Below are 23,104 nucleotides of genomic sequence, written 5' to 3' on the forward strand. Positions count from 1 at the left end.
CCACCAGCCTGACTTTCATACCCCTAGCTGTTGACACTGCGTTGTGCATCAGCACTGAATGCTGGCACTAAATGGAAAATGCCAATCCAAATTAGTTGCTTATTAATTTCTCATCATTTGTAGGAACCATGGCTGTTCCAGTAAACAGACCAATTCATCATTTAATGGAGCTGCTACTTGAAAAATGGACCAATGCAATCAAACAACCAAACTTATAAATACTTCATCCACCTACACATCAACAATTATGTGTCTGTGTGTGTATGCATGTCTCCTGATGTATATGTGCATAAACATGTAGTGGTTGAATTTCACTGGACAATGACAAACACTTCACATGCTTAGTAGGAACATGCAATATTTAATCAATAACGTATGAACAGTGGTCATGCACTCAGTGTTGTCCTCCTCCCTTTAAACTGTAAACTGTCTTTAAACTGTGAGTGTGCGTGTAGCCCAATGTCACAAATTTGTCTCAGTGGGCTTTACAGACTGCACAGAATACAACACCCTCTGTCCTTAGATCCTCACACCACACAAGGAAAAACTTCCTAAAAGAAACCCCACAATGAAATGAGGAAAAAGGGAAGAAACATCAAAGAGAGCAACTGAGGAGGGATCCCTCTCCCAGGACGGACAGAAGTGCAATAGATGTCGTGATTCAAATTATAATATGATCCGATCATATATAAAAAAGAAGGATCCAGGAGGATGTCCAAAAAGCTTAACGGTGCCTCCAAAAAACATTAACATGGGCGTCAGGCAGGACCAGAGCAATAGGAGCAGCCACAATTCATAATCCAGACGTAACCTTTAATAGTGGCAACCTGCCACATGAGAGACACATAAACTCCAGAAATTATTCCCTGAATGCTTAGTTAGTAAGATGTATTTAAGGGACATGAATGCAGGAGCTAGTTACACAGGAGAGGAGCTTGATAGCTGAAGGCTCTGGCTCCCATTGTACTTTTAGAGACTCTAGTAACCTAAAGTAACCCTGCATTCTGGGAGCACAAGGCTCTAGTTGGTTTATAAGCTACTATGAAATCTTTAAAATAAGATGGAGCCTGTCCACTAATAACTTTGTAGGTCAGGAGAAGGATTTTAAATTATATTCTGTATTTTACCGGGAGCCCGTGCAGAGCAGCTAATACAGGAGTAATATGATCCCGTTTCCTTGTTCTTGTCAATACACGTGCCGAATCCAGCCTTAAAATAACAAATGTATGGATTAGTTTTGCCTAAAAGAAGCATATATAAGGTGAATAGAAACCCTCAAGTACAGAACCGTGCAGGACTCCATGACTAACTTTGGCTGTCATGGAGGATTCATCGCTAACACATACAAACTCACTCAGATAAATATGACTTGAACCAGCTTAGTGCGATTCCTTTTATGCCAACACAATTTTACAGTCTCTGTAGTAGAATGTCCTGATCAACAGTAATAATAATAATAATGATAATAATAATAATAATAATAATAATAATAATAATAATAATAATAATAATAATAATAATAATAATAATAATAATAATAATAATAATAATAATACATTTTATTTAGAGGGGCCTTTCAGGACACCCGAGGTCGCCTTACAGTGCATTTAAAAGTTAAAACAGCTAAAACAAAGACGGAAAACAAATTAGTCAAACCGACATAGATAAAACAGGCAAGACAAGAGTGTGGAGTGACGGAGTGAAAGGAGGATCTGTTATAACAAGTTGATTGTGTTTTAGAATGAGTAGGCCAGTTTAAACAGGTGGGTTTTGAGGTGGGATTTGAAAGTCGTAATGGAGTCAGACTGTTTGATGTGTGGAGAATTCCAGAGCCTGGGCAGGCTAAAAGCCCTGGCTCCCATGGTGCTGAGGCGGGAGGTGGGGACAGTCAGGAGTCCAGCTGAGGATGAGCGCAGGGAGCAGGAGGTTTGAGAGATAGGTGGGGGCGAGGTTGTTGAGGGCTTTGTATGTGAGCAGAAGGTTTTTTGAACAGGGAGCCAATGAAGTTGGATGAGAATGGGGGTGATGTGGTCAGACGATTCGGTGCGGGTAATGTTCCGGGCAGCCGAGTTTTGAATGATTTGGAGTCTGTTGAGTAGTTTTGTGGGTAGGCCAGAGAGGATAGCATTACAGTAGTCAATCCAGGATGTGACAAATGCATTAACCAGGATTTCAGTACTGGATTGTGACAGGGATGGGCGGAGTCTGGAAATGTTGCGGATATGGAAGAAGGCAGTCCGGGTGATGTTTTTTATGTGGGGTGCAAACGAAAGGGTGCTGTCCAGGATGACGGCAAGGCTTTTGACTTGCCTGGTGAAGGATAAAGGGAAGCCATCGATCATGATGTTTGGGGGTTGGGTGGTTAGGATTTTGGAGAGGGTGTTTTTGGAGCCGATGAGCAGGGCCTCAGTTTTGCTCCTGTTTAGCTTCAGGAAGTTCCTGCTCATCCAGCTCCTGATGTCCTGGAGGCAGGTGGTGAGGGAGGTGGGGGGAGGGCGGTGGTGGGTTTGGTTGAAATATAGACTTACGTGTCGTCAGCATAGCAGTGAAAGTGGATGCCATGGTGACGGAGGATTGTGCCCAGGGGGAGGAGGTAAATGATGAATAGGAGTGGACCCAATACTGACCCCTGGGGGACACCCAGTGAAACAGGAGAACACCCTGACCTGTGGTTCCACAGCTGGACAAACTGTTACCGGTTGGTAAGGTAGGAGGAGAACCAGCAGAGTGGATGTTGGTGATTTTAACCAGAGCTGTTTCAGTACTGTGCATTGGGCGGAAACCAGATTGGAGGTTGTTTGAGTCGAGGTGGGACTGGAGTTGAGCGGCAACCACTCTCTCAAGGGTTTTTGAAATAAAGGGAAGGTTGGAGATGGGCCTGTAGTGGTTAAGGTCAGCTGGGTCAGCATTGGGCTTTTTGAGGGTGGGTGTGATTGCAGCCATTTTGAGGGTGGGGGGTACAGCTCCAGAAATGAGGGAGGAGTTAATTATATTAGTGATCATGGGGGAAATGGACGGCAGACAGGCTTTGACGAGGGTAGTGGGGAGGAGATCAAGCTGGCAGGTGGTGCATTTGGCTTTACAGATGAGCTTGGAGATGGTGGCTTCTGATGAGTGAAGTTGGAGAGGGTGCTGGTGGGTGGTTGGACCGTGGTGGCCATCCAGAGTGGGTCCGTCGAGGGGGCACCTGATGGTGCCAGTGCTGATAAGGTTGGAGTAGTGGATTTGGCAGTGGAGAAGGTGTTCTTGTAGTGATGTAGGTGATCAGCATAGATTTGGGTGTGTACTGATAGTCCGGTCTTTTTACACAGCCGTTCAATTCGACGACCAGTTGTTTTGAGCAGTCAAAGGTCAGAGGTGAACCAAGGTGTGGTGTGGGCAAAGGAGACGGGTTTTGACGTTGGCCAAGGCGTCAAGCGAGTGTCGAAAGCAGCACTGAGGTCTAACAAGACAAGAACAGAGACAAACTAGTATTTTATCCTTGGTTTTGACTTACTGCCAAGATATCCTGATATAGGCCTATACATATTATGATATATAAAGATATCATGATGATCATACATATGCTCTAATAATACTGTGTATTATTGAGTATTGCTGGTTTAGGACGACACATTTTTGGTTTATCCTACTTTTCTGTGTAGCTGGAAGCGTACTTCAGCTGCTCTGGCATCTGTCATTATATTCTTGATCACAGCGGCTAACTACCTGTTATATACCTACACTGGTACTTCTCAAGCACTCATAACTCACTCAAATGTATTCTTTTAGCGACTATTTTGATAAATTGAAAGTAGTTTATACTCCTTTTGGCTCTGCTAATGTTAGCTACTGCAGCTTGGCAGCTAGCAATTCCATCTCTCTCCCCCTTCTGCTCTCTCCTGCTCTGTGTTTCATGTTTAGCTATTCCTCTGCCTCCTTTAGTGATAATGGTACATGTACTAAATGTAGTTTATGCAGGGTTGGAGGCGAGGTTTAGAGGGCTAGAAGCTTGGCTCTGCACCATGGAAAGTCAGTGGTTAGCTACTATAGCTGTTAGCAAGCACCCTGTAGCCGGTGCGGGCCAACCAGAGGTAACTCCTGTTAGCTGTCCCCGGGCAGTTCCTGAGCAGCCAGGAGACTGGGTGACTGTCCGAAAGAAGTGTAAGCAGAAGCCCACGGTTCACACCAACCACTTCCTGTTTCTAACAGGTTCTCCCCACTCAGCGACACACTTGTCGACAAGTCAACTCGGGAGCTCAATTCTGAAATACTATAATATAGTTTGAGACACTAGTGACCATAGTCACGTGCATTTCTGGGGCCAGAGCAGGCGACATAGAAGCACAATTAAAACCGCTGACTAAGCGTAAATACAGTAAAACTGTTATTCACGTCGGCAATAACACCCCATTGAGTCAATTGGAGTGCGCTAAGATTAATGTGGAGTCAGTGTGTAGAGATGCAAAGACAATGTCGGACTCCGTAGTTTTCTCTGGTCCTCTGCCAAATCTAACGTGATGACATGTTTAGCCGCATGTAATCATTCCGTCGCTGGCTGTCATGGTGGTGTCCATATAATGATGTGGGCTTCGTAGATAATTGGCGGACTCCTTGTCTGATTAGGAGAGACAGCATTTAGAAGCCGATTCCGTGAGTCATAATATCAGATAATCAGATTTATTTATTTTGTCTCACTGACACCTGAGACATGAAGAATATGTCAGTCTAAATAAATCCACTCCTCCTAGTCATATTAATACTCATGTTCCTCAAGGCAAACCGAAACCGCTCTGGAGGCCTAGCTAGCTGACAGGGAGGCAGACTGATAATCCGCAATTTTTACAGCCACCTTCATGTGAGCCTTCTTAAGAATAGCCTGTTGGTCCCTTCTACAGGTGGCTTCTTTCCATTGCCCAAAAAGACAAATATGTCTTAGTGAGACATAAATAAAATAAAAATTGTCGTCTTCAAGAACTGCTTCTTTCTTCATTCTTGGTCAGTTCATACTGTCACAGGGTGGTGTAAATGGGAAGACTAAAACGCAGTACACAGGACGAGAGTGTTAACGAAAAGAGAGCTTTATTATACAAAGCTTGCAAAACAATGGCACGAGGGAGCACCAGGATACATAGGAGCCGTAAGACTAAACACACCAGGTAACATAGTCGATGAACTGACAGGGAACAAATGAGACTGACAGGGATATATACACACAGACACTAGTCACAAGAACGAGGCAGGCAAAGAAACAAGGGCAGGGTGATTGGGCAAATGAGGATCAAATCAGGGGAGGGCAAACAATCACAGAAGGAGGGAAAACTCAAAGACCCAAAGTAAAACTAGACATGACACAAGGGGAGTGAACTTTTCAAAATAAAACAGCAGGAAAACCAGGATTCTTGTCTTGTTAGACTTGTTTGTTTGTTTGTTTGTTTGTTTATTTGGAAGCTGTACCACTAGACCACTAGGCCATCACCACCCTAATGACATGGTAACTCTGGATGGCATTAACTTGGCCTCCAGCATCACCGTCAGGAATCTTGACATTATCTTTGATCAGGATATGTCCTTTAACTCCCACATAAAACAAATTTCAAGGACTGCCTTCTTTCATCTACGTAACATTGCACATTGAGACAGGCACATCCTGTCTCAAAACTATTCTGTGCATTTGTTACATTAAAAGGCTGGATTACTGCAACTCCTTATTATCAGGTTGTCCCAAAAAATCCCTTGACTCTAGTTGATCTACTTGATGCTACGGTACATATATTGACAAGAACTAGGAAAGAAGATCATATTACTCCTGTATTAGCTGCTCTGCACTGGCTCCCGGTAAAATACAGAATATAATTTAAAATCTCCTGACTAACAAAGCAATTAATAGTCAGGCTCCAGCATATTTTAAAGATCTCATAGTACCTTATAAACCAACTAGAGCCTTGCATTCCCATAATGCAGGGTTACTTGTGGTTCCTAGAATCTCTAAAAGTACAATGGGAGCCAGAGCCTTCAGCTATCAAGCTCCTCTCCTGTGGAACCAGCTCCCAGTTTGTGTTTGGGAGGCAGACACCCTCTCCACATTTAAGAGCAGGCTAAAGACTTTCCTCTTTGATAAAGCTTAAAGTTAAGGCTGGCTCAGGCTTGCCTTGGACCAGCTCCTAGTTATGCTGCTACATGATTAGACTGCTGAGGGACACCTCTCTCCTCCTCCTTTCCCTCTCTCTCTCCTCCTCTTCCTCACTATATGTATGCATTCATGTCCTTAAATGCAAGTTACTAACTCAGCATCATGGGCATCATCCCCGGAGTTTCTGTATCTCTTATCTGACAGGTTGCCACTATTAAAGGTTACGCCTGGATCATGAATCGTGGCTTTGATTTGATGAAACTAAAGCAGAATTAATTTTACATATTTCAATCCATAAGGAAAACTTTACAAGGAATAAAAAACATTTGTTTTTTGAACTGTTAACATTTTTTAATAATAACAATATATTTTACTTATATAGCACTTTTCTGAAAACTCAAAGACGCTTGACAGAGTAAGTAAAGTAAGAATGTAGGAAAGATGTGGCAGAACCATATGTTTTAGGTGGAACCTCTCTAGCATACATCTTTCTTATTTTGTCTATCTCCCAAGTGCCACATGGAGGCACTAGAGAAAACATCTTTAGGAATGATAGAACATTAATATCTATACTAAATCTCAGTCTTGCAGTCTGCTCAGTAGTTGCACCAATGGTTGCAGACAGCAGGAGTTTACAGCAAAGATGCTGCATGGACAGGTTCAGTGCTGAGAGCTTTAGGCCCTCCTGTTAGCAGGACAAAAAAACACTATTGCTAATGAGATTTAGATTATTGTTTTAAAATAGCTCTCTTCCAACATTTCATTCTGCAAGTGTATTTCTTGCAAGCCCAATAAAGCAGATGGGAATTAGATTGAAATTGAATGGGAGAGAAAGAGATAAAAAGGCGAGATTGGGGGTGGTGAGATACAGACGAGATTCATTTAATAGCTCAGAGAGAGAGATGCTGGCAGTGCTCCATGTCTGCAAATTGACTCATCCAACAGAGGTTGAGGGTCAATATACTTTCCATTCAGCTTCTTCAGGGTTTCCTTCTAATTTAAGACCTGAAAATCCTTTCAGCCAAAACAAATTCTCATCCAATTTGGACAGAAATTAAAAAGAATGAAACACTGTGCTTAGTGATAGTTGCAGTTAACAAGGAAAGGAAAGTATTTATACAGCATCTTTCCACAACTAGGCAATTCAAAGTGATTTGCAGAGTAAATAATATACTAAGAAATACAATTTAGAAAATAAACAGTTAATATAAAAACTTGCCTATAAATCCAATGTAAACATGACAAAGTTAGAATAGAAGTAAAACAGATTAATCATGGGAGTTCAATGCACCTACTCAGTGCTTGGATGGGACCACAGTCACCTGGTGATATTGTAAATATGCGTGGTGTCTGCACATTATGATAAAATATTTAGTTTTCTATATTCTGAGCTAGTGGAAGCACGTAGATGTAGAACAGAAGAGGCCTGAGAATAGAGACTTGGGGAAATCCAATTAACTTTTCTATAATGACATGTGTAATTACCGACCAACGGAAAGTACTTTAGATCCTTCATATTAGTTAAGCACTGTGCTGGAAATTACCTCCCAGTTTTCCTGTCTGTCAAGTAGTATGTTGTAGTCGACCGCAGGTTTTAGGGATTTAAGGAAATTGGGGGGCTAGCCTGGACCTTTTTGGTGGGTTCTTAGGCGATCCTCCCGCCTGTAGTTTTTCTGATAGTCTCTAAGCTCTAATTTGATGCTTTATTTACGCACTCTTGCTCCTTTCAAAGTACATATCTTAATCATTGCAAGATTGAAATGTGTCCCTCCAAGAATGTTGTTTATTTTCCAGAATAATTATGAATTCTATTTTTGTAAAAAAATGAGAAGAAACTTTATATCAGCATGTTAGCATTGTGAGCATGTTAGCATCCTGACGTTTGTATTACCAGTAGCACTGCTGTGCCTAAGAACAGACACACACAACTCTAATTGAAGACTGATAAGTTGTGTTCAAACCGAAAGCAAAGCACATTTTAATGTAGCATTATTATACCTGTAACATGCTATGTTGCTTCAATTTGTGCCTCCCTTGGCAACGTTGTGTATAATTAAAAATGTGTATAAATGCGTCTTTCCATTGATTATGCAATTGTGCAATCTCTAAAATGTATCTTGCCATCCGTCTGAAAACAAAATTGTATTTAGATAAATTCAAAATATTCATTGGCATGAATGTTTCACAATTTTGCCAAAGCATCATCAAATATTTTGATAATAAATAAAACAGCATATATTAACACAACATAGATCAAATACAGTGCAAAATATAAAAGCTGTCCCCCTGTTTGTGTAACTGTGTGTGTGTGTGTGTGTGTGTGTGTGTGTGTGTGTGTGTGTGTGTGTGTGTGTGTGTGTGTGTGCGCGCGTGTGTGCGTGTGTGTGTGTGTGTTAATAGTATATATCATGTCACATTTAGTGATGTTGTTTTTCAATTGCGTGTCCCTTAGTGTGCTTTTCAGTCTCATCTAGAACTGTGAAGTTGGTTGGAGTTTTTCTTTGGATGTTTAATATGGACATATAGAATTCTGATGAATGCTTGTCTCATCTAGTGTAGTCCCGATGTTTGAGTTGACCCCAAACTTCTCTCTCCATCTCTTCTGTCTCTTAGTAATTGTCTCACTCATTATTAAGGCCGTATGTGTTGGGAGGATCTTGCCAGAACCTCAACTTTCCTGATTTGTTATTTAAAACTAATGTTAAAACCTCATAGTATTATACATCGCTGTGCTTTTAGTGTCTGATAAACCTTTGAAAACTCATGGAACTGTTACTCCAACCAATCTTCCTGGATCATATTTCCTCCATGCTGAGCCTGAAACAAGCTGTTACAAATGTTGCGCTTCATTTTTTATTTTCCTGCGTTTTCTGTGCTTCACTGCTTCATTGTTGTTGCGCGTCAAAAAACCCAGCAACAACATGCTAGCAAAGGTCTGACGTTGTATGTCATTACACATGAAGCCCTAATTCCAGCAGGAAAGAAGTTTTCGCAATTGTTGGCAAAAAAAAAGCACAAAAAAAAGAAAACTGAATATGCAAGTCTGCCACAAAGAGCAGCCAGACCCAAACCCCGACCACAGTGAGCAACCATCCCTCAATCATCGGGGCTTTCACAAAGGAAACAAAATATGCACATACAGATGGATATATATGTATAGTATATCGTTGTTTTTCTTAAAGCAATATCGTCAGGAGATGGGGAATTTTAATATCGCCTAACCCTAACGCACAGTAACACAAAGTCCCTCCAACCTGAAATGTAGAGTTTCCAATTCCACTAACCTGACGGGGACAGAAAGTCCTCACAGAAAGATCTCAGCTGACTGGTGGACTCAAACCCACAACGTTCTGTGCTGTGAAGACAAAGTGCTTACCGCTGAGCCACAACGCCCCTCGTGTGCCAGCATCACTGATCAACATAAATCTAGTTGCTGCAGTCTCTGGACCAACTCCAAGTGTGTGCACGTGTGTGTTTGTGTCAGTGAGGTTCAGGGACAGCAGGTTTCAGGGAGGGTCTGTTGACAGATGGGCAAGGTCTGACACACACTGTAAATCAACACACTCAGTCGAGCACACATGCACACACACCACTCCTAATCAAACATGGTGCAGACATGCTGTTATTGCCAAGCTTGATTATGTGGGTGTTTGTGTGTGGCGGCAGATGGGAATGATCTGCTTACCTGTGTGTATGTATAAAAGTGAGTTGATTAGGAAGATGAGTCAAACAGTAAATTATAAAATATGAGTTCTGAAAAAAACAAACGCCTCTTTCTCATTAAGATACCAGCATCATGTGGACTGTGTGGCTGTGGCCTGTCTGTCTAGCCGTGGGCTTTTTTGTCTTCCTTCATGTCTTTGTCTCTGCTGCACTCTCTATTCCTGCCTGTAGGACATATGTGTGTCATTCCTAAACAGTGTCTTACACACACACACTTTATGTTTGTTAATAGTGCCACCTGCTGGAAAAGAGATGAAGAAATATCAAAAGATGTAGTAAGACACGCTTCCATTCAGCATCTGATGGCTGCATTGGACATTCATCTAAGATGTAGTTTCAGAGGAGTTCTGACTCTGATCTATCAGCAGTGCCCAGATTCTGTTTCAGTTTGCAACATACAGTCAAGGAGCTTCATGCCAATCCAAAGTAAGTCCAATTTCAAAGTAAGCCTGTTAATTTCCTGCATTTGGCAGCTACAACCATGTTGCTTTTAGCCTGGATCATCTGTTTAATGTCTTCATATTTGTCTAATAGTATAGTTTTTGTAATACAATCTACTGCTCTGGGGACAGAACTGTCCATGTTTCAAAAATAACATACTCCCAAAAGGACGCGTAGTAGTTTTGTCCTTGAAGAGGCGCTCCACACATGCGCAGTACAGCACAGAGCCATCCAGGGAGGGGCACGGGCCACACCATAGGGAGGAGGATATCTTCAACTGTACTTTTTACTAGTAGAAATGGATGGTGCGGGAATGATTCTAAAACCCGGACATGAGTCAGCATGTTTGCACTTCCGGTTTCCTCGTTTCAAAGTTAAGGTTTTTTTTTATTGTGTTTTTAGTTAGATGTCTGGAATAAGGTCTGTGATGAACATACGTTTCAAAAGTTTTGTTTTACTACATAAAAGATATCATTGAATACCGCACTTGTGAATGTTTCAGCTTTTACGTGTGGTTGCTAACAAGTGGCTAAATGAGAGGATGTTGGGGACGCCGTTAGCTTAGCGGGGCTAACGTTAAAGTCATGTTTTTACATCTGCCAATTTCATTGATTGACTTCCAATGATAAATGATAATGATAAAGTTGAGTTTAGTATCTCATGAAGGATGGGTTAGGAGGCAGAGAGATGACTCTCACACCTGTGCTTCCTCTGTGTTGTTCAATCTCATTTCTATGTTGGGTGTCAACTGTTTTTGTGTTGTTTGTCTAACTTATGAATTTAGATTGTGTTTGGTCACTCTAAATTACTGGCAGCTTTTAACACCAGTGTGATGTTGATTGTGTAGAGCTACATTTATTTGTGTGTGTGTGTGTGTGTGTGTGTGTGTGTGTGTGTGTGTGTGTGTGTGTGTGATTTCCACAGCACTTCAGATAGCAGCTGCAGGAATAAGGACAACAACTCGGTAAGTACAGCAATGTGACTTTGTTTTTATGTCTCAGTTTCCCTTGGTTATTCAGCCTGACGTTGTGCTCATGTCAGCTGATTTCTGTTTGGAAGGTTTATTAGGTTTCATTTAGCTCCAACAAGTCAGCAGTGAGTGATGTGTCATTTTCAGGTCATCAAGCTCTTGCTCGTAGACGTTCAGTCAAAATAATTATTTCTGTAAGGCGACTTACAACCACCTGCATAGCTCCATCACTGACACCCACACTTGTTGCTGTTTTTCTGCCACTATTTCCATGAGTAAAGCATTGAATAGAAATTTCAAAAGGGGGCGTTATACATGTAGAAATTGTTTTATTTCCAATCATTTCGCCGGTGAGGGGCAGACTTTCGCTGGTGAGTGTGCGGGTAGCTCTTATAACACGGAGGGAAGCCGAAAATTGTTCATTGGCACAAACCACCCACTAGACAACTAGACTATTTACCATACTGTTTACATGCACAACTGAATCCTACAATGCACGTGTCAGGCCTATTTCTTTCAGGGTTTATTATTATTATTATTTTTATCTGGTATGTCTCTGACATCCTGATATTAATACTGCGTACAGAAATGTAAGTTAGTCTCGCTGTGGCACAAACCTTTGTGAGGGCTGCTGCTGGGCTGTTGTGCTTGAAATGGCGCGTGCAAGCTAATTACTTGTTTATGTCATTTCGATATATTTTTTTTTTCAATGTTATATTTCCCTTGCATCTGGTGAACTCATCAAGGCATACACACAGTTGTCGAGATGTAAAGTGAAGGAAGTAGTTGTGTGAAAAATTAAAAACAAGAGTTCAAACCTCACCAACCTTTACACCTTCACATACAGTGTGTCGACAGTCTCTGCGTGAGCTCGCCAGAGAAACAGATTGTCTGTTTCAGAAAGTTACAAAAGTTGTCAAACACATACTTCAAATAACAGGCTTAGAATCTACCACTTTTAAGTATGTAATTCATTAAGTATACTTAGATATGTGGTTAGTGCAACCATGCACAGATGTTGCTCAGGTTATAGTAAGGTGTTGTATTCTTGTATAGATAAGGATGGTGTAATGTTCATCTGCACATGCCTTGCATGTTATTTCCCACAAATCTTTCTTTCTACAATTATTATTTAACGTCAATATCCTAAACTCAGCGGGGCTGCGTGTGTATTCAACGGGTCAAAGAGCAGAAGAGGAGAAGAGGGGATGAGAAAGAAAAAATGGCCGACATCAAAATCAGCATGTTGAAATAAACTGCATATTTTCTTAATATATTAATTATAATATACATTCCGTGTTGCTTTGCAGAGTCAGTCACTGTGTTTCAGAGCTCCCAGGGCTTAGTTGTGACTCTGCAGGCCACGGACCCTTCCATTAGCGCCCATTATTACAGAGCTGTCCAGGGTGCTGAACATGCATGTACTCACAGATAAGGACCTATAGATGGAGCCAGAATACCATGTGTGGAAACTCAGCCACAGTGTGGCGCTCATGAATAAAAAGATGCTGTATGTATCTGTCACAATAGGAACATTGGGAACTTTTGAGATTTTAAAACATTTTAAAAAGGAACCTGAGTGAAGCAAGATAAAGAAAGCTGCAGGTCGAGAATACAAGAGTGACGAGACAACAATAAAAATGTGTTTTACTCTGATCAGTAAAGCACATAAATGTTTCAGATTAAAAAGGTAAAAAATACTCTAATAGCTAGATTTAAGAGATTAGCTTTTATGAGATCCAAAAGAAACCCTGCACTCTCAAACCTACGGCACATGTTCTCCTTTATTCAGTGTTTGAAAGTAGGGGAGGCAGAAGGCAGCAGGGTAGTGACAGTGGAAATGTTAGAAAAGCCTTTCTAGACCTGAGGGTTGCCAGTTCAATTGCCTCTGATCAATCTAGGTGGAAAGTTATGGAGTGATTGCCTCATTCCCACAACTCATGTGCCCTTAAGCAAGGCATGTTAACCCCTTACTGCGAGTGTAAGCCTTCCTGGCAAGGCAAGCTGGGCTCAGTGGTTAAATGAAGGTTTATAAAAGGAGAAAGGGAGCGTTCAAAAGAAACCAAGGCTGGTCAGATACCAAACTGAGGAATTTGTCTTCAACTCTCAGACTTGAACACATACCGCCGGCTGTCATTGGTGAGGGAGAAAGATTTGATGGCCTCATGGCTTCCACCTCCATGCCACTGTTGCCAAGCTGAATACACAGTCTGATCTGAACTGTTTGCATTTGGATAACATTCACAGGCCAAAGGTCACATGCAAAGAGTAGCCATGATGAGTGCTAGCAGCAGGATGCTCATGTGGCAGACAGTCTGGAGCTCCATGGAGGTTCTGATGTCAGTATCTCATACAGCGCATTGGTTTCACTGTTTTATTTACATTCCATTTCACCTTCTTTTAAATGTGTATTACTCTCACATTATCGCCTGCTGTCCACTATTAATAGCTGTTGTGATGTTGTTATGTTGTTATGTTGTTATGTTGTTATGTTGTGATTTTGTGATGTTGTTATGTTGTTATGTTGTTATGTTGTTATATTGTTATGGTTACAGACTGATATTTTGAGTGTAATACATTTGTCTAAAGAGACAAAACGTACAGTAAACAAAGTTTAAGAGGAACTTGACTGAAAGCAATATTATTATTGTTACTTTTTTCAAATCTTCTATAGATTTTGCAATAATATTTGTTATTGTGAATGTTAATTTGTAACCTTTTATTTTCAAAGGGAATTGTTTCAAAAATATTTATAATTCCTTGTTTTATATTGATTGAGGTGTAAGAAGCTGCCGTATTGTGTGTATGTTCTTATGTGAAGGTTAAGCCTAGTGGCCCACAGAGCAGCTAACACCTATTACACTTTGTGCATCTTAGTTGTGTGTTTTTTTGAGAAGATAAATGAGTTATTGAGGAACTCCCATTTTGTAATGTTGTATTTTGTTTTTCAGTTTAATTACATTTTTTCCACTTTTGTAAATACTCTCACCGTTTGCACCTTCAGAGGCCGGCATCCGTTTCACAGCTATGCCTGTGTTATTCTAATTTGTTTTCTATTTTGAAGTAGAACCCCGCAAAATCTTTCAAAAACAACGTCTTCAGTACAGATGTTGGTGTCTGTCTACAGAAATGTCTTTATTCAGGTACAATTGTGTATTTTTCAGCCCTCACACATGTATGGTGATGTCACAGGTGACGTTGATTAAAGTCTGAGGGTTCCGTGCTTAGAGCCGACTCCGCTGTAATCTACTTCCTGTTTGCATCACCCTCAGCATGAATTTAAATTCCAAATCTCAGGATCATGTTTATCCCATAATACAAAACAGAAAAAAAATCTAAATAGATTGTGACATCTGTAAGGCTCAGAATGTCCCATCAACATGGTTCTTATATCGCTGGAAAACTAAGACTGTCCTTCATGTACAGATACATGTGTATGCTGCGTTCAATGAACTTGCTTCTTTTTTATTTGCTGGATGATGCTTCAAACAGAAAGACGTGACTTCATTTGGATTTGTTTTTACATGGACTGAGATATGGATTTTTAATCACATTTTCTTGGAAATTAATATTTTTTTTGCATATGAAAATCAACCCTGTGTGAGTATTTTGGAAAAATATCATCTGAGTTAGGATTTTTAAGTATACATTTTTTTTGTATTATTCCTTTTCTGGGGATGTATGGGGAGTTGATGGATCCTTTGTAGCTGTTGGTAACTTTTGTCAGGACAATACCTGGCTGGCACCCCAGAAAAAAAAACTAGAACAATAATAGTGTCTGTCACAAAGTAACCGTTTAGGATATAATGTCCAGCTCTTTCACCATGTGGGTGTAATCAACATCTCAGCCTGTGAGGGGTGCTAGCACAGCTTTAGACGTTCATGTTGTTAACACACATCTCTCACAGAGTACACACTGGTTGCAGAGAGAGAAATAAACAGCTACTTTTAGAGTTGCTGGTGGGCAGAAAATAGCAGCGCTGCTTCTTTAAGAGCCTTCTACCCGGCTTACATAAATAGAAACAAGGGATGTGTGGAGAAGAAAAGAATCTCAGCCAGTTAATCTGGCACAGTATTAAGAAAAAAAACTTCAAATGGGAAACCTTTTGTTCAAATGACCCATATTACAGGCAGGACCCAGGGGGCCTGCAGGAGAAAAGGACTCTCTCATTCACGCTGCTTGATTATGAACGCTGCCCGTGAATATTGCTGAACTTCAGATAATTACGGCTGACCGGAGCCTTTGACTTTGATAGCCTAAACAAACTCACCTCAGAGCTGCGTCCTCCAACACACCTCTGCTCTGCTCAGCACTCAGGAGGAGAGCTTTTACACTCTGCTCAGCTTTCTGAAGAATAGTAGTGAATCAACCAACACACACACACACACACACACACACACACACACAGTAACGGCATTGTCACTCCACTACTGTTGTTTGTTTGAAATGGGTTCTGTCAGCAGTTAGATTGAACTGACGAGGCAGTGAAGGAGATGGAGGATTTTTTGTTGAGGCTGTACTTCAGACTAAAGTCTCCTGGGAAAAGATGGTGGTTGGATGGAGGGATGACCGAAGGAGTGATGGAAGTTTAGAGTGGCTCATCAGCCAGGACTGTAATTCCCACTTGGACCAGACCCAACACAGATTCCTAACAGTTACCTTCATATATACACTGTAACTCATTTTCATTAGATTTATTTAATGTATATTTGTACAGGGACACGTTTGTAGCATAAACCAACACACACCACACAATGCCACACACACCACAGCATTTATAGCCTGAGCTAATATGCAATGCCTCTCCCTAGATGGGCCTTTAAAACACATAAAGTTCAACAACAAATACACAAGAGGCCGTACAAAACACAAACTCAACATTAGGTAGGTACATTAAAATACAAATTCAGAACTCAACAAAAAAGGTAGAACAAACTAATACAATAAAGCACAATAAAACATGCACCATATCATTCATGACTACATGACATGTATGCATCCCAGATCCCTCTTCAAAACGGTTTTATTTTGAGTTTAAAACGAGTTCCGTGTGTAGGGAATTCCACCCCGAATAGAAAAAGCTGTTTGTCCAAATAGCAGTTGTAGAATACAACGATGTTGCCTGAATCAGCAATAATGTGCAAACTGTCAGCATGTTTCATTTGTTTCCCTACAATATGTGTTATTTACAACTAAAGCATGATCAACATTTCATTTTGTAGATATTCACATTGTCCAGAAGATGAATGTTTGTTGTGACCCCCTGACCTCTCCTGTAGTGTCGATAGGATGCCAAAGTAAAACAAATAAAACACCCAGTGTTACATTCAGATACTCCAGGGGATGAGGGGGGTAACAATAACCCAGGAGAAAAGAAACAGGGAAAACTGAAGTATGAGTAAAAATAAGGAAATGTATTAACAAAGAACATTCATCATTCATTAATTTTCATTCAAGCTCACCAGAAGATGAACCATTAGATTTTTTGATTTTAGTGACAGACAATCTAGAATGTTATCAGTTTTAGCTTCATTACTGTTGATCTCATAGTAATAATGATAATAATGTCACGGTGTGGTTAAAATGAAGACACAAGCACAGTACACACACCAGGAAACATAGACGAGGAAGCGACCGGGAACAACGGGACACACAACGTTGGCTGTGTCTCAATTCATGGGCTGCATTCGGAGGCTGCATTTGTAGACTGATTACGTCACAGCGGCCGCGACAGGGGTGTCCCATTTTGGCGACTCCTTGAGATGCAGCCGACAAATGCGGTCTTCTTTTGCCAGATTTGCAGGATACATCTGATGTATCCTACAAGGCCTTCAGTATCCCAAGATTCATTGCGCGCCCAGAGAAAAACATTCTGACGAAAAATGGTGACCCAGCAGTAGCAAATGGATATACTTTTAAATGTAAGTATTGGGTTTCAACTCGCTCAAATAGTTAACGATACAAATGTTATAAAATCAAAGGACCTTAAAACATAAAATGTTCGCTAAAATGACGGTTAAGTTACGGGACGTTAGCGCCGATGCTAGTTAAGCTAGCTGCTCAGCAGCTGTTAGGAGCGGCTGCTTGGCTGCTGCCATCCGGCCTAAGTTAGCCTTTTAGAGTAGAACTTTTAAGACCTTAACTTTCAAACCTAAGAGTTGTAAATGTTGATTTATATTTTACATAGATTGTGGTGACTGTATAGATAATGTATACTTCATATTACCGGCTTGGTTTTCTGACAGTTGAATATCACTTAAGTCCAGTGCAATCGTTCGGATTGATTATACATATTTTATTATTTATAATATGTGTACTTATTTTGCAACTTAATCTGATTTTGTTTAGTGGTGTATTGCTAAACCTGCTCTAACATTTTGTTTTAGGGAGAAGGAGACGGAGGCAGAAGAGAGGAGAGGATGTAGAGCAGGGAGAGGATGGACAGGCTCTTCTCTCTGCTGGAGAAACTTGTTGACAAATGAAATGTAAATTAATTGAAATAAATAACATATATAATGATGAATATATTGTGTATTTAATTTACATGAAAATGAAAAGTACTGAAAACTTAATTGATTTCAAGGTTCAAGAAGGACTTATTTTGTACAAATGATTTATTAATTTAGAAAAGGGATTATTTAATTTAGAAAACTACCTATCAATGAATGATCGAACAAAGAAAATGATTGAATGATTATTATAAACAAAAGTATTATAAAAAAATATAACATTTACAGTATATACAGATAAAGTTTGCTGCTGGACTTGGATGGGCTGCCACATTATCAGCAAATAAAAACAAGTCCCCTGAGTCCCACACTATGACTGTGTGACAGAGATCCAAAGAGACCAGCAGGGGGCAGGAGGTTCCCAGTTTGCATTTGCGTGCGTGTGTGTGTGTGTGTGTGTGTGTGTGTGTGTGCGTGCGTGTGTGCGTGCGTGCGCGCTGCATGTGCAATCCACAACGGGACTTCATCAGTTAATTAGTTTTTCTCCCATATTTTTACTCTTAGTCTGCCCATTGGGGATTTCTCTCTCTCTCTCTCCCTCTCTCTCTCTCTCGCTCTTGCTCTCTCTCGCTCCCTCTCTTCCGCTCTTGCTCTCTCTCTCTTCATCACTGTATCGTCTGTATCAGCAAATTATACTGCAGGGAAATCTTTTTTTCTTTCAAATAGCCCCCCTCCTCCCTGTCTCTTTCTATCTCACTCTTCTGCTCTTTTTTGTTCTTCACTCCCTCAATCTCTCTTTTTCTCTCACTCTTTCGTTATCCGTCTCTCCCTCTATAAGCCTATTCCCCTTGAAGTGTGCTGGTTATGGATGCTCAAGTTGTCGGCCTGAGACCAGGAGATTATTAGGAGGATATATGATTAAAGAAACTCTCATTTCCTCCATGGCTGTAGAGAAAACTTTGCCAGCAGACAGATTCAGACCCTTTTAGTTTCCTTAACACGTCTGTTGGCACTACCAGACTACAGGGCAGGCTGTCTTACAATGTGGCATTAAAAGCACTGGCTGTTCTTTCTTTAATGGCAAAACGGATGATTCCCTGCGTAAAGAATTCAAATCTGAAGTAAAAGAGAGCAGGATTAAATTAAGAAAAAGGGAGAATAAGAATCTGGTTTTGATTATGGAGGCATCTTTCAATGTATTATTGTTGCCTGGTGATATTTTTGAACCATGTGCCTAGCAGCTCTACGAGGCTGGCACAATGGTGCTTTGAGCTAAATGCTAACATCAGCATGCTAACATGCTCACAATAACAGATGCATGCTGATGTTTAGCAGGTATAATGTTACCATTTGTTAATTAGCACATAACATAAGCATGGGTGCCTAGTCATAGTTAAAAGTGAGGGTGGCAATTTTAATTAAACTAAAATGAAAGTGCCATTTCCTGCAATATAGAGCCTTCAATCATAATAATAATCTTGACCAATAAAGCTGCTCGTTAACTATAAAGCTCAGTTTATATTGCACTATATGAAATAAAATATTTGTTTTCATTGTGTTCTGTACTTTCAGTACTAGGGAGTGACAGATCAAATGTTTTATAGTTGTTATATAGTGTATAATGCATATTTCATAGTTTGTCAAGATGAATTGCAAAGCGACCAAACAGATAAATAACATTAAAAAACTGCTGAATTAGAACCGCAGTGTATGTCCCATCCTGATTATCCACACAGTATGAGAAAACATATCCATGTTTTACATATGAAATGCCAGATATGACTATTTTTGGAATGCAAAACACAAGTTTGCTTCCCCAAGTTTAATAGTGTGGGTGCAGCTGCTCCTGTGCTCAGGCGCCTCTGAACACAAGTCCAGCTGCTGGTGGGAATGTCATTAGTTTTGCATATTTGGTCATAGACCAAAGTATTGGACAAAGGGAAATGCTGACCTGCTGATGGTGCGAGATGAAAAGTCACAGGATCACTAAATGTCTGTACGAAACTCAATCCATCTTTTTAAATAACGATCCAACGTCTCATCGACAAAAATGTCGACATTGGACGATTCTGGATAACCTCAGATTCCGTTCATGACAAAGTGTTTTAAATCCAAAATTCTCACTTTCTACAATATTTATACATGGCAACCACGGTGTGGTTCGGGTTAATAATAATTACCCTGAGAGGAGCCCTTGGAGGTAGACCCACTTCTTGTGCCTTGTCTGTATAGAAGCATGATACGTTAAGTTTCCTCTGTGAACTTGAGCTACATTGACTTCTGTCCAAAGTGTGATAAATGGGGTTAAATGAATTATTTTGGAAATAAAAAGGAAGTTGTTTGTCCAGCATGTGAATGTATTGTCCCCCAGATGCTGCCGTCATCTACATATTTTCTGCTGTCTTGCTCTGGGTGCCCGTCCAGCAGAATACATTAGAATAGCAAAATATTAAAAAATATTGATTTTGTCATTTATAAAATGCTGAAGTCATGTATTGATTCCTGGCTGTGTCGCAGAGAGTGCAGAGTTGCTGGCTCGCTTTAGCTGCTTCACTTTTGGTAAAGCAGCAGAGTTCCTGTGTCAGAGGGCTGAGCTCCCCCAGCGCTCACAGACCATTCACAGCATCAGTTCCAGTCAAACAGAAGCAGTTTACAATGTAGATGCTACATTAATATTTATGGGAACTAACATGGTTACTCTAATACTGGGCAATAGTTTACAGTAGAATCAAACAGCTGGGTGAAGCTGGGAGTGCAACATGGTAAAAAGCGAGCGAGTAAATACGGTCAAAGGCAATACTTACTGTACTTCATGGGGTCTTCATGGGTGCTATCCTGTAAAAGAAAGAAACTTGAACAACATATTTTTACTTGCCGTATCACCTTAAAGCTACAGGAAAACAAAACTGTGTATTTGTATAAAGTGGTACTAGGTCAGGTGTTGCTCCTAGAAGGCCGTACATTTCATCTCTCACCCTCACCACTGCACACCATGTTGCCATGGCAACCTCAGCCAAGCAGATTCATTGAGGTGTTATCTAAAAGAAATGCCCGTACTGTCCTGGCTTCTTGACTTATTTGAGAAGTCTGAATACATACTTTTATATTTTTGATGTTTGTAAATTGAATTGCTCATTCTGTAGCTTTAGGACTGCATCCAATCCAAATAATATTACTAACTCTGGCTCACAAAGTTAAAAACAACATGAACATAATTAAGAGAATGAAAGAAGAACATTGCTGTTGACACTTTAACCAAGTCACCTTACTTTGCACTTCTCACTTTTAATTCTAAAGCATCAAATAGCTTTTAGCTGAGTGTCTTACATTGCAGCTACTGCAGGAAGCCATCTTTTGATTTTTTGGCTTCTGCATCCAATCAGTCAAATCAGTGTTCTGGGAGAAGAGCCAGGGTAGAATGACCACTGAGCACTTCACTTTCTGCGACAGAAGAGGAAGGAACAACAGCAGCTTTACGACGAGAGGGAGTCCGTGGAAGAGCTGCTTAAATTTACCAGAAGTAAAACAAAAAAATGACTCTCAAGCCGCTGCAGCAGCCTGGTTCAGTTTGTAATGTTGAAATAAAGTCATTAATGACATAATAATAAGAGGAACAGCAGCTGAAATGACCTCGCAGAGATGAATATAAGCCTGTGTGTGATAGACTGAGAGACAGACCTTTTAAAGGTCTAAGACACAATGCACTCCACCGTTAGCAGAAAATGGACTTCCCATTGTCATTGAAAAACAGCTGTCAGCATCTTTTTTTTATCCCCTCAGGACTGAGTGCAGTAAAAGAATTCAGCTGTCTGAATGCTGAATGTTAAGTCTATGAGATCTACCTATTTTTTAAAATTGCTCCCTTTTGACAATAATTAAATGTGTTATGCCAACACATCACAGCCCTTTTCTATAGAATTCATACTTTGTAACACTTTTGCACTCTGCCTCCACTCGAGCTTTGCATAAGTCTGGAAGCTGCCTTGTTCACTTGTTTTTCATTTGAGCTTCAGTCTCCTGAAGTCCTGAAGGTTCTTGTCTGCTATACATAGGGTGGACATTTGTTGTTTGTTGGGTGTCCTATACATGGCCGTTCACATTCTCCATTACCTGCTGTTCTCAGGTGACGTCTGTTATGCTGCCGGTGTAAACTCGCACTGCAAAAAGGTATCTGGGAGCAACAGTTACACAATTGAATGTGCTTTGATTTGAATCTGAATCCATAATGCTGGTGTTCTTGGTGTGCTCTTGTCTCAGGGCCGCACTGAAGTAAAGCAACTCGTTTTTCTTTGATGGATGTCATTACATGATGAAAGCTGGAACCATATCAATGTGTCTGGTAGTCTGTTTTCATGTTAGATGTCAGGCGGATCCGAAACCAATGTTATCATCAGGAGCAGAATAAAGTTTTAGAAAAGCATGATGTTATCACACAGCCCGGATAATGACTTCTTCTTCTTCTTTTGGTTTTATGTTTCTTCTTCTTTGAAAGATCTGGTCGTGCCCTCCATTCAACCTCCTATTTGGTTCCATATGAGTGTCTATGTGTCTGTAAGTGGCTTAAACCAGCATGTTACTCTCAAGTCTTTACAAGGATGTGCCAGTGTTGATGAGTATTAGTGTTAACAAGTCACCATGTGTAGTATGTGTGTGTAAGCTTGGTTGTGCCAAATAGTTATGGCCATTTAAAGCAACTCTTAAATGATATTGTCATCCATATAAGAAAATGATCCAACATATCAAAGAAACTATTACATTTTTAGAGGGAATGCAAATATGTTAAGTATCAAGTTAGAAATACATTGAAATGTGCAGGTTATAACTTTGTCTGTATGTGTCACAGTCTTATACTTTCAGCTTCACTTCAGTTGCCATCACCACAGAGACAAGACCCAGTAAGTAAATACCTGCACAGACGTAGATACACTTCGGAGGTAATAAGATATGCGTCTTGGAGAGTCGGATCCTTTTACACCATTTTTAACATCTGGCCTCAAACCATTAAAATCATGCACTCCTTTTAGCACATCAAATAGCAGTCGTGAGGACCATCCTACACAGAGCACAACATCTGATCAGTGAGGAGGGTGTCATGACTCTGGATTTGTGTTCCTGTTTTATTTTGTAGAGTTCACCTCCCTTGTGTCATATCTTGTGTTTACTTCCTGTCTTTGTGTGGTTTCCCGCCATCGTCAGCGTCTGCCCCACCCCTGATTGTTTCCACCTGTTCTTACTCACCTCCTGTATAAATTGTCATGTCTCCCCTTGTCTTGTGCTAGTTTGTCTTGTCATATCCTTGTGAGATCATATGCAACTACCAGTGTTCCATGAAGTGTGCTTTTCAGAGAAATTTGTATATCCTCATTGTGAGCGTTTTGAGTTGTTGTTTTTTTGGAAGTAAAGTTTTG

At 40.5% G+C, this 23,104-nt stretch overlaps 1 protein-coding gene across 1 annotated transcript in view; it reads left to right on the plus strand.

Annotated features, from left to right (window-relative positions):
* rbfox1 (RNA binding fox-1 homolog 1) overlaps nucleotides 1-23,104 on the plus strand; it is a 269,038-nt gene that overhangs the window by 57,386 nt on the left and 188,548 nt on the right. The window contains exon 2 of the mRNA XM_029438229.1: nucleotides 11,201-11,240. The gene's annotated coding sequence lies outside the window, so the exon portion shown is untranslated. The remainder of the gene's footprint in view (nucleotides 1-11,200; nucleotides 11,241-23,104) is intronic.

Source organism: Cottoperca gobio, chromosome 8 (genome assembly GCF_900634415.1).
Source record: "Cottoperca gobio chromosome 8, fCotGob3.1, whole genome shotgun sequence".
Classification (NCBI taxonomy): Eukaryota; Metazoa; Chordata; class Actinopteri; order Perciformes; family Bovichtidae; genus Cottoperca; species Cottoperca gobio.